At 49.2% G+C, this 12271-nt stretch overlaps 2 pseudogenes; one reads left to right on the top strand and one right to left on the bottom strand.

Moving 5' to 3' along the window:
- Nucleotides 1-1600: 1600 nt before the first annotated feature.
- On the bottom strand, nt 1601-1776 carry LOC142576836 (U2 spliceosomal RNA; annotated as a pseudogene).
- A 9105-nt stretch (nt 1777-10881) lies between these two features.
- Nucleotides 10882-11021, top strand: LOC142576846 (U2 spliceosomal RNA; annotated as a pseudogene).
- Nucleotides 11022-12271: the final 1250 nt, after the last annotated feature.

Here is a 12271-nt window from a genome sequence, read left to right as displayed (position 1 = left end):
TCGCCGTCCAGAATATATATGTCCGCGGGGCATGCTTCAGTGTTCTCATATGGAGATTGGGGTAGTCGACTCGCGCATTTTTGCTGCGGTCGGGACGCATCTCCGCAAAACTCGCATCCTCTGTGTACGAACCTTTGATGGGGCATAGCGTACTGTGGTTATATGCGCTTCTTTTGCACCTTGGTATTTTAGTTTTTTTTTTAATTTTTGGATGTGCCACATTCCGAAGTAAGAAGCTTTCCTTTCACCTTTACGCAACGGGCAATGATGCCTTGTCGGCTTGTCGAGAATGCATCGGTGTATCTTGCGCAAGTCTGAAAGTTATCCTTTTAGTTTACCAGCAAAGGTCATCTCTAAGACGTGGCGGTATACCACGTATCTTTGTTTTAGCTAATTCAAAATTAGGCCGGACCATCGCACTTTTATGCCGAAATGCCTATTTGTTTGTTCCTTTCCTTTATTCGAGTAAATAAACGGCCCTGTAGTAGTAGTTGATATCCCTGGAACACAGTAAAGCGACAAGTGCAAACAAAGAATTTTCATTTTTTGTCCAATTCGAACAAGTGATGCTATTTGACGATGCTGTTGATGTCAGTGGAAGAATAGCCGCGACTAGGACTTCAAGAGGATTGAACACACGCACACACATACACACACACGCACACACACGCAAATAAACGCGCGTTCGAGTGGTTTAATATTTACCTTGTTGCACAAATCCCGTACTCAGCACATGCACGCAAGGAATTCGCCAGGCAATCCTTTGTAAGGAGCAGACGTAGTTCAAATAAGCCGGGCTTAACTATGCTGTCGTGAGTACCGGCCATTGCCGGCGCCCTGAACGAACCCCTGATTTCAATGTTAAGACAACCGTTGCTTCGCCCAGATGCTATAATTTAGCTGAAAAGGTAAACTGCATGTCTGTTTCTTTTTGTTTTGTTTTTACGGCGAAGCTGTATATGGCTCGGTTCCGGAAGAAATTTGCGTGCGTTGTGGTGATACGCAACCCTCACGCGTCCCCTGATATGTTGTTTTCCCGCATAGCTCCCGTCTCCTGTTATCTATCTTCGCCGCATGGCTCGGTGCCCGCGGCAGTCGGTGTGGTTGAAGCGCATTGCGAGAGATGGCGCGAGTGTGGCTCTGCTAACGCCACCTAACAGCCTGGTTACTTGGGCGCAAAAAAGGAGAAGGCTCTTCGTTTTTTGGCTCGGGTTCGGCAAGCGGCGCGGACGTACTGCGCGTGCTCCAATCCGTGCTTCTGCGAGACCGTCTCATGAGGCCTACACCGGAATGGACGAACACGATCGGTCGAACGCGCCGCCGTTCGCGTGACCGTACTCGCGAACGACCAGGCGTTGGTGTCCAGAATGGGGCGAACATATTCGCTGGTTATCCGGTCGCGGTGAGTCAGACTTCCGCGATTTCTCGCGCGCCCATCGGAATGTTTTGTGGATAGCAACTCGGCTTGCAGGCATCTACGAAAGGTGCAATAAATGTCCTTGCGATTGTCTGCACTACTGTGTTGTCGTTACTTTGTCCTAAGAGCACGGGTGAGAACCCCACAGCGTTTATGGAGCCGTGTAGATCGAGAATTTCTCCCCATACGTGGGCCGATCCCGAAGATAGTCAAATACCGGGCCGACCCGCGTCTGAGATGAAGCAGGCTTTAAGCACTCCACCAGCTTGCAGAGGTAAGGTTAATATCTTAGGTCCAAATGCAACCTGTATGAGATATTAAGCTGATCAGGACACTACAATTTGACCCGCGTCGGCCATGTCTACGTTCGCGCCGCGCTATCTTTGTCGACGTTCAAAGCGCTTGCGTATCTCCTTTCCTTTCCTTGCGCTCTCCCGTGGTGGCGGTCTCATATGCGTGGTACTCCCCAGGACAGCGAGGCGGGATGAAATGGAAACTGTCCATGTGGCTCCGATCCCGTGAACTTTGGACGTTTCACCGGATCAAGGGCCAGGTTTCAGAGGGTGTTTGTGGGGAACCACTTTTGTTTGGCCTGTGTTGTGTGGGACCCCTTGTGATTTTCGAATGACCTCACAACTATTACTGCATTGCAGAACGTCATCCCACGGAAGATGGCCTTGGCTACGGTGAAGCACTGTGTACCCTCGGAGCGCTGTGAGGTGCGTGCCTGTTCTACGTGGCGGGATTTATTAGTTAAAGGTGTCCTGCCACGTTCTGCAACAACACGTAGGTATGTGTACCCCCGGTGCCTCATCATCCTCTGAGGCTCAACTTGCCCCTAGTCGTGTCTCGCCTTCCATTTATATGCACACGGCGTCTGACGTACGGCAATGGTCAATTCGCCATTAAGAGGCCCACATACACAGCTTCGCTGGTCATTCACCTTCACAGAGTGGAATGACACTGAATTTCCCCCCTGTAACAGTAAAAACGCAGTATTTTAGCACAGTGATGGTCTGCATGATTACGTGCATGAGAGTGACGCAGAATAATTCTCACTAATTGCAAGAGCCAATCTTGTCACGTTGTTTTCTTTATTTGTGAAAGTACTATGGCCGTTACCATCCAAGAAGTTAAAAAAAACGCTAAAGAGCCTAGTATATTAGCCGCCAGCAACTTATTTTTGCGACGTCCTGTGTCTATCGACTGCAATGTTACACGTGGTCCTTTTGCGATACCTCGTTTCCGCTTCCCTTTTGTATCAAGTAATAAAAGTACCAAAGCTCGAAAATTCACTTACGCAGCAAAAAAAAAAAAAAGAAAAACATTTCTGCGTAGTGGGATAGCCGCATAATAGAAGGGCACCTCAGGAACAGCTAAGGATGGCCACATAACCACGTCAGTCGTGGAGTCATACGCGTGTGATCAAATGTATCCCGCAACAATATCAGCGCTTAAGATTTTATTTCGTCCTGCTAAGTGATGTCACGCCACATCGTCCATGTTTCGCGGTGTCACGAACATCGCCGAATGATCAAAACATCACTACCGGGAATCTGGGCTAAAGCGCTGCATTCAGGTATAGCAGTGGGCGCTCCGTTTGTTTAAAGCGACGCCAAACGTTTTTTGTGAAGTGCTTCAATCACAATGCAGCTATAAAAGTTAAATGATTGTGACGAACGGAGGGCGCGGCGATCCCACATTGTGCGCTCGACACCTGCAATCTCAGATTTTATTACAGCCCATCGACTACAGCGCAAAGCCAAATGAGTCTCATGAGCCCCTACATCGATAAAAAATACACACCACCATACACGACTGCGCTACAACAACGTAACAAACATACTTTGAGGGATATGCGCGCCGTACGCGCACATGTGAACAAGTAGCGGCTAGCAGACGACGTTACGCGCATTCCACACTAGTACGGTTCAACCAGTGTCCGCCAGGCGGCTACTCCGCTCAAACTCGCGGCCATTAATGCGCCCCGTTGGAGCTATCACATTTTTTCTTCACGTGTCAGTTAAAGCAAAAATTTTTTCGGGAGATCAACGCTGCGGTGCAACAACGCTCGTTATTGCTAAAGCACGCGCGCCCACAACTCCTATTTCCAGAGTGAAATGCTTTTAGCTCTTGCTGTCGGCATCCTTCAAATGTCCTTCAACCAAATGCCAGAGCCGTTGTATGGGCACGCAAATGACAAAATTCGGGCGAGTTGGGAGAACAATTTGACATCCTCTGGGCAACAAGTCAAAACTTAGGGAAATGCGGTCTCCCACCCCCAACCGTTTGTACAGGACCACATTACGTACGCTAGTTACGGAACAGACAAGTTAATAGAAATATTGCTTCCGAGTTCTTCCTGATGTTTGCTCACAATATAACTCAAGCTGTAATTTACCCGCCGCGGTTGCTCAGTGGCTATGGTGTTGGGCTGCTGAGCACGAGGTCGCGGGGTCAAATCCTGGGCACGGCTGCCGCATTTCGATGGGGGCGAAATGCGAAATACACCCGAGTACTTAGATTTATGCGCACGTTAAAGAACCCTAGGTGCTCGAAATTTCAGTCCTCCACTACGGCGCGCCTCATACAGAACGTGGTTTTGGCACGTAAAATCCCATAATTTAATTAATTTAATTTTTTTCGTATAAATCCAAGTGCGATAGCATCGCGGTAGGTTCGATGGCTAGGCGACCCGAGACAGCTGATGTTTTCGTCTGCGCTGTGTTCTCGCGCGCCTAGTCCGCATTGAAGCGAGAGAGGCAGCACGAAGGAGAATTCGCTCGCCGCTGCTGCCGCTCTTCATCACGGCAGAGTTCTGACAGCGAGTGTCCGCGATCATCGAGTGAAGATGTGTTGGTGTTTGCCTGAGCGCACTTGAACAACGGGTTCGTTTATTTAGTTTAACCCATAATTTTTAAGCTGTAATTTCTAGTGCACGGTAGCTTTATTTGTCATTTCCAATAGCGGACGTTCATAGGGCAGATAAAAGGTACCATACAGTTCATTGTCATTTCTTGGCGCTGAAGGAGGATTGTGTTCTTTTGAACGCCAGTGGTGCGCGAGTTCCGCGGCTTGTGTTTTGTGTCATCTCGAGAGATGGCGCCACGTTGGGCCTTCAGGCACCACGCAACGTGGCGCCATCTCTCGAAACGACGCAAAACACAAGGCGCGGAACTCGGGCGCCACGCAACTCTCAGCAGTGCGCTCTGTCTCCCTGACGTCTTTCGCTGCCTGTCGTGCAGCCTTCAGCCGGTTTTCTTTTACATGGACAGGATTCATATGGACCATAAAACACTATGGCATGGTGCAGTGCGCTGTGGTGGGATGTGCCGTCGCGAACATGCACTGCACTCACTTTAAAACTGTGGCTAGTATCATCTCCAAGCAATATGCTTTGCCGGTTGTCATTCCGTGATTACACGAGAGCCACGAGACAGCGCATCCACTCGCGATTACACGAGAGTCATCAATTTTTAAAGCGAAGGTTTCTTTTCCTCTTCCTTCGACTTTCCCACCGTTGCTGCTGCAGCTGCTGCTGTTTGGCACATCGCGTCGGCGGGGGGTTCAGAGCGTGTGTATACATGACAGGAGCCAGTCAGAGAGGAAAGGCGGCGCGAGAGACTTGACCACACCAGCGTCGAATGTGCACAGTGCCCTGTGCACAGTGCCCTGGGTGCCGGCACATTAGCCTTTTGACAACTGTAATTATCTGTGACCCCCTCGAAAGCATTACAGAAACTGCAGCACTTCCTTTTCTACTAACGTGCAAGTCCAGAGGGGAAGTGAATAGAACTGTAGAGTGTATAGAAGATGCAGTACCTATACAAGGGGAGGAAGGCGGGAAGGTGACGTGAGAAGACAAGGGAACCCTACTAATATACGACAGCGGCTGCGGGGAAACTGGATAAGCTTAAGTTTAAGGTACGGTACAGTACGTTCCCGCTATTTCTGAAAAATGAACACCATGCAAATATGTCAAGCGGACATATTACGCCAAGCGTGCAGAAAGAGCCGCAATAATTAAAGCGCACCGCAGGGTCCAGGCGACACTACGGAATCGGTCGACGGTCACATCAACACTTCTGTGCCAGAGGTCGCTGATTTGATCCCGACCGCGGCAGCCGCATTTCGACGGGGGCGAAATAGAAAACGCACGTGCACTTAGATTTCGGGACACGTTGAAGAACATCACGGTTTCAATATTAAGCAGGAGTCCGTCACTACGGCGTGTTTCATAATCCGATTGTGGTTTTGGAACATAAAGCCCATAATCCAATTATAGTTTAATACTTCTGCCACCATGCGATGCGCCATGGGAGGCAATGACAGTGCTCAAACCTCTCAGAAGTTTTGAAATATGGTGCACAACAACGCCTCAAGCAAATACCTCTCCCTGTGTGTTGTCTGTACTACGCAGACAAACAGCACTGGTGCCCGCAAGGTAACGTTTAACATCAACATACCACTTTCGTGTTAGACGAAACGTTGAAGAAATTAAGCGTAACCATAAACATCACCCCTTATTATCGTCAATCGAAGCAACCAGCTCAGAAAGCTTCGCTTGCATCGATTCCCAAAGTGCGTAAGATCTGTATAATTTTTTTTCTGCTATTACTATTCTTGTCTTTTTTTCTTCCTCTTTCTTATTCTTTGAGACTGGAAGGCTCTACTACTATGGCACCACTTACAGGCAAAGAAGAGCAGCAATACAATTGAGTGTTACCGCTTAGCTCGACGGACAATGCCGCCTCCCCACCCGGCACTCAGTCGGGAGGAGGGCGTAATCCTAAGACAAATACAGACCGCGTCACTCCTCGCCCCCGCAATGCTACACGTGCTTCACCCAGAGCTCCATCCGAGTGGGCTGTGCGGTGTTTGTGCAGCGGGTCCGGCGAACCAATGGCACATCATGTGGGACTGTACCAGGTTCCCGACGGCAGCTACCTCCAGGACTTACCCGCCAGAACTTCAAAGTGCACTGCAGTCTGCTGACAAGGACTCACAACTATGGGCCGTCCAGCAGGCCCGGGGTGCGCTCGAAAAGCACAAGCCTCATGACCCACTACAAACAGGCCCAACTGGGCTAGTGCAGAGTAGGGTATAACCCCGGGTCGACGCTTGGCCAGCCTCACGACTCGTTAAATCGTCGTTTGCCGGCACTTTAATAAAGTTATTCCTATCTATTTCGAAGACAGCGTAAATCCCCTTCGGCTTCCCCCTTCTCCGTATCATGCGAGGTAAACAACAACAAGTACGCTTAGCCCATACATTACCAAACCTCCTCGCTTTCGCCGAATCAGTCCATCCGGAACTGCTAGACTTCGTTTTTTTCAAGCCCCCTTCTTTCTATCTCTCACTCTTTCATGTCATCTATTACACGTGAGAGTCAGAAATATGTGTCGGCCAGAAGAATGGAACGGATATCGCGCATTAACATACTTCCTATATTACTATAAAGATCCCCAGCGGATGACGGGATCCGCAAGCGCCGGGCAGCATCTTTTTTTTCGGCAGGCCGTCCGTCAAAACTGGACGACGACGTTTTTAAGGCGACTCGAATACGAGCCTTTCCTCGTGGATCACTAATATAGAAGCCACACTAAATGCAAAAGGGAGTGTGCGGCGCATAAGAAAATTGGAAATATGTAGGAAATTGTAATGAGAGAACACAAGCCCTATGCCCGCCTGCTCTCTGATCTGCCATGACACCCACACTTCCCTGCGGCATCTCGGAGTGTGTCTTAACCCCGCCCAATCTTTCAGTCTTTCTCCATTGCCAAACAGCGCGCAGCGAGGAGCTATAAGCTGTGCCGATAACAAAAGTGCGAGATCTGATAACATCCATAAAAATCGCTGTATAGAATGTAAGCAGAGATACAGGAAGGTAAAGCAGAGGGGAAGAGGCACTGAACGGAAAACCTCTCCCAAGCCGTGCCGATGTGCGTGGGAGCCGTGCAGCCTAACTCATTGCAAGCTATTGCTGTGTTTACGAGGAGACGGCTCCATTTCGCCGCTCTTCTTATTCATTTTCATTTTATTCATATCATAGATCGTTCTTCGGGCGTCCCCGAAATGTCAGAGACCTGTGCGGACAGAAGAGCGATAAAAGAGATTGTGAGAGATCGAAAAAAACGGGCATCAGAATCAATTAAAGAAAACTATATTAAAGGTCAGCTTTGTAGAGACGAAGAGTAGGAGAAGGAGCAATAAAACGCAGACACGCGCCGCTTCATTTCTTCTCATTACTTTTTTTTCCTTTCTTCTTGGTCTCCTCTCTCTTCTTTCTCCATTTCCTTTTTTGTTCGTTGTACTTTAGTTCGCCGTCTGGGTCACAAACTCGGCTAATAAGCTGAGGAAACAGCGGGGACACCAGCGGGGTATGTAAATTGGAAAAGCGAGCGCGGCTCGGAAGCACCAAACACGGTTGAGTCGACAACTCGTCGACAGTATGGCAAGGGCGAAGACGAAGCGAATTTGAGTAAAACCATCCCTTTTCCCAACGAGCTCATCAGTCTTTTTCTTTCTTATTCATTATCCCCTTAGGTAGCAGAGGAAAGATAGTTCAGCACAATGCGTTGGCGGGCTAGTTGGTGCGAATACATAAATACTTTGTTTAGTGCAAAACAACAGACACAAGAAAGGCAACAGGACAAGGCGCTGCACAGCGGCGGCTCCAGGCGGGCTCACGCCCGACACCTTCAACGCCCACCGCTGCGGCCCTCCTACTCGTCGCGGCTGAGCACCCTCACATTTCGTGCTTTTCTGCCGGCGACGGCCGGGGATAGGCGTGATGCTAGAGCGCCATCCCTTTTTGAGGCTAGTTGCCTCGGCAGGTCAGTTCAGGTGAGTTGTTACACACTCCTTAGCGGATTCCGACTTCCATGGCCACCGTCCTGCTATCTTAAGCAACCAATACCCTTCACGGGTTCTCATGAGCGTCCCGACTCGGGCGCCTTACCCCGGCGTTTTGTTTATCCCACAGCGCCAGTTCTACTTACGAAAAGTGGCCCACTTGGTACTCTCATCGCAGTGGAAGGCCTCAACCGAGACGGCCTCCGTACACCCACTGAAAGTTTGAGAATGAGTTGAGGACGTTTCGACCCCAATGCCTCTAATCATTCGCTTTACCAGGTGTGACTGCTCTCCCATCGAGCGCCGGCTATCCTGAGGGAAACTTCGGAGGGAACCAGCTACTAGATGGTTCGATTGGTCTTTCGCCCCTATACCCAGGTCGGACGATCGATTTATACGTCAGAATCGCTTCAGACCTCCACCAGAGTTTCCTCTGGCCTCATCCTGCCCGGGCATAGTTCACCATCTTTCGGGTGCCAACATGTGTGCTGACGCTCCGCCCCGGCGACGAGTGACCGACTTGGACGGGCCGTTGCTGCTCCCTTTTTCGGAGTAGCAAGCACCAGTACAGAGCCTCGAATATACTAACATGTAGAATAACCGGCTGTTATCGCAAAGTTAACAAAAGTGCATATATATATATATATATATATATATATATATATAAACAAGAAAAAGAAGCACAGTAACACAAACATTAAGAAGCTAACATGTCTACTAACGTGACGTTATCTACGCTGTCAATAGGTGAGAGTGGCCAAATTCCTTATACATTTACTCACGTATAGGCTTTCTGGTAGCAGACAAATTTACGTGTTTTTCTAAGGAATATGTAACAGCGCAGGAACGAAAAAATGATCAATTCCGCGAGTGTCTTAGCGCATCCTGCGCCGACAAAAGTGAAATATATAAATACATGGACTCTCTCTCATGAAAACCTGACAGATTCCCTCGGCGACCCGCCTATTATGCTTGTCCAGATGTGAACGATTATACGTGAAATGATTGATACGCGCACAGCCTATGACCGACAAACAAAACACACCCCATAGCTTAAAACTAATTAAATGTTTCTGACAGAAACGACGAACGATCGGACATACTTGCAGCGCCATTACAGCATCTTCGCATCCAACACGAAAGAAGCCGGGTACATCGCAGCAGGGCATTCCTCGGAAGCATGGATTACACGCGCACATTCCCAGACAGCAAGTATCACGAGGCAACGGCTGTATAATTCTGGCACGGTCGACGCGGGGAGCCAGCGGCCGCGCGGACAACCGAGTACGGCACGCCCGCAGTAGAAGATCGCCAAGGAGATGAAGGCGAGGAGAGCTACGGCGATGGGTGTCACAACGGGCAGACCCGACGGAGACGAGAGACAGGAAAAAAATTGAGGAGCCATTCCATTCTGTGAAGATGGATGACGAATGTAGTTGTAGCACATTAAACTGGGTTAGACAAGGGCACATGTATTTATTTTCATCATTTGGCAATGGTAGTGACGATAGCTTTGTGATTACTGCGGTATACGCTGTGGGGATGCGCGACTCTCAGGCGTCCCCTGATATGTTGTTTTCTCGCATAGCTTCGATCTCCTGTAATCCGGCTTCGCCGAGTGGCTTTACTGCGGCAGTAGGTATGCTTGCAGGGTGGTGCGAGAGATGGCGCGAGTGTTGCTCTGCTAACGCCACCTAACGCCGGGGTTACTTCGGCGCAAAAAGGAGAAGGCTCTTCCTCTTTGGCTCGGGCTCGGCAAGCGGCGAGGACGTTCTGCGCGTGGGCCGATCCATACTTCTGCGAGACCGTCTCGCGAGGCCTACTCCGGAATGAGCGAACACGATTGTTCGAACGCGACACCGTTCGCGTGACCGAACGCGCGAACGACCATGCGTTCGTGTCCAGTATGGGGCGAACATATTCGCTCGTTATCCGGTCGCGGTGAGTCGGACTTCCGCGATTTGTCGCGCACCCATCAGCATGCATGTTTTGTGGATGACAATTCGACTAGCAGGCATTAGTTTATGAAAGGTGCAATAAATGCGCTTGTGATTGTTTGCACTACTGTGTTGTCGTTCCTTTGTCCCAAGAACACGGGCGAGAACTCCACAACACTGATTTGTTTGGTTACAACTTTAGACATAATCTTGGCCAAAGTTAAACATGCACGCGACCGTTGTTGAGTAGTTTAGTGACTTGGATTGGTGCGAGGCTTCAAACCAAACTCTTCTAGCACAAATTGAGAGAACCATTTCTTGTCTGGTCTCAAATGTGCACATTAAAATCTCCAACAATGATCACACGGGTGGCATATTCGCGGCTAATCCATGCCAAGTGCGCGGTCATGAACTTCTCGATATACACAGCGGATATCACAATACTGTATTTCGTTTGTACGGCAGAGACATCCCCACAGTCGGTGGCATTCTCCTCTTGCGAGTCAAGGCGGTATGGTTGTACATACGTTTCGCTCTTTTCGTATATTACAATGCTTGCTGCTGGCGAGCCCATGTGCTGTTCACGAACGATTCCAGTATGCCCATCGACTTGAAACAATGTATCTTGATTTATTTATTTCATTTATTATTATTATTATTATTATTATTATTATTATTATTATTATTATTATTATTATTATTATTATTATTATTATTATTATTATTATTGTTGGCGGAGTGCATGTAGCCTGCTTCACCTCCGCTACGGGTTGGCCCCGTATTGCACGACCTCTGGGATCGGCCCACATTTTTGTCCGCGGACAGGACAAATGCACTTAAGGAGCGGGGGGTGGGGGGCAGAGGTATGCAGCTCCGCTTTAAAAACAGAAGGCAAGAACAAATCAATTGTATAACACTACCAAATCAAAAGTGGCAGACACAAAGTGGAAAACTTCAGTATCGCTCGCCACTCCGTCTAGTTGAGACCGGTGAGGGATGGAGCCTGCGTCTGCAGCCATTGCATAGGCTGAAAGAAAGTAGACGAGAGAATGAAGTAAGGAATCCAGAAAGGAAAGAGAGTTTTAGACAGCTGGTAATAGAAAAGACTGCAAAGAAGAAAGCAAGAAACAAAGAAAAGAAGAAAAATGAGGCAATGGACCGGAAGAAAGAAGAAAGAGTGAAAGGTGAATGAAAATAAAATATGTAATAGAAAGAAGGGGCAAAAGAAGCAAGATCCGGCAAAAAGAAGCTAAGGAGGAAAGACACGTAGGAAGAAAGAAAGCGAATAAGGAAAGAAAGAAAGATGGGAACTGCAGCCGTCGTTTCCCCATCATCACCTGTTCTGTTGGACGAGCCTCATTCCTTTTCCTTTGGCCGGGTGCGCGAAGCCAAAAGTCATCCCCCATTCCCAGCGTATGCACAACTTGGACAAGAAAGTGAGAGAGGCATAAAGGAGAGAAGCCTCAACTTGGACATTCGTCGTTGACGCACGTAAGACAGAAAACGCCTATAAGGAACGAAACGATAACAGCGCGCCTGGCTTCGGTAAGTTCGTCTATAGCAGGCAGGCCGGGCTCCCTATAAACGGGTGCAGCCACACTGCGTCCCTCCCGTGCCTCCCGCAATCCTCCCTCGCCGTCCCTGTCTGCCGCAGCAGAAGCGCTTGCCGCAGGCTGCGTCTGCTACGGGAGCGGCCTTCGCCACACATTTACAGTGACAGGACGAATGCGACGACAGCGGGCTACGACAACGTCTGTCGCCGCCAGCGAATCGCTGAATTCAATTTACCGTAGCAGGCCTACGCGAGCGCGCGCTCCTTGCTGCATCTTATCTCACGTTGTCACTGTTTCCAGTTTTAGAAATGTACGGCACGTATACGCGCTCTCAACTGAGAAGCGTGTGTAGCTTGTATCGTTCGAAAAAGGGGGCGCGTAGCTGGACGAATTAGAGCGGTGCGCTCGAGTAGCAGGAAGCTTGCGGATATGCAGGTGGCAACAGCTCGCATTGATAGAAAAACATCCTCTGTCGAGACGTGTTGATGCGGCTTGTCTCGTTTCATTCG

Source organism: Dermacentor variabilis, chromosome 3, assembly GCF_050947875.1.
Source record: "Dermacentor variabilis isolate Ectoservices chromosome 3, ASM5094787v1, whole genome shotgun sequence".
In the NCBI taxonomy this organism is placed as follows: Eukaryota; Metazoa; Arthropoda; class Arachnida; order Ixodida; family Ixodidae; genus Dermacentor; species Dermacentor variabilis.
This window is presented reverse-complemented; position numbering and strand designations above follow the sequence as displayed.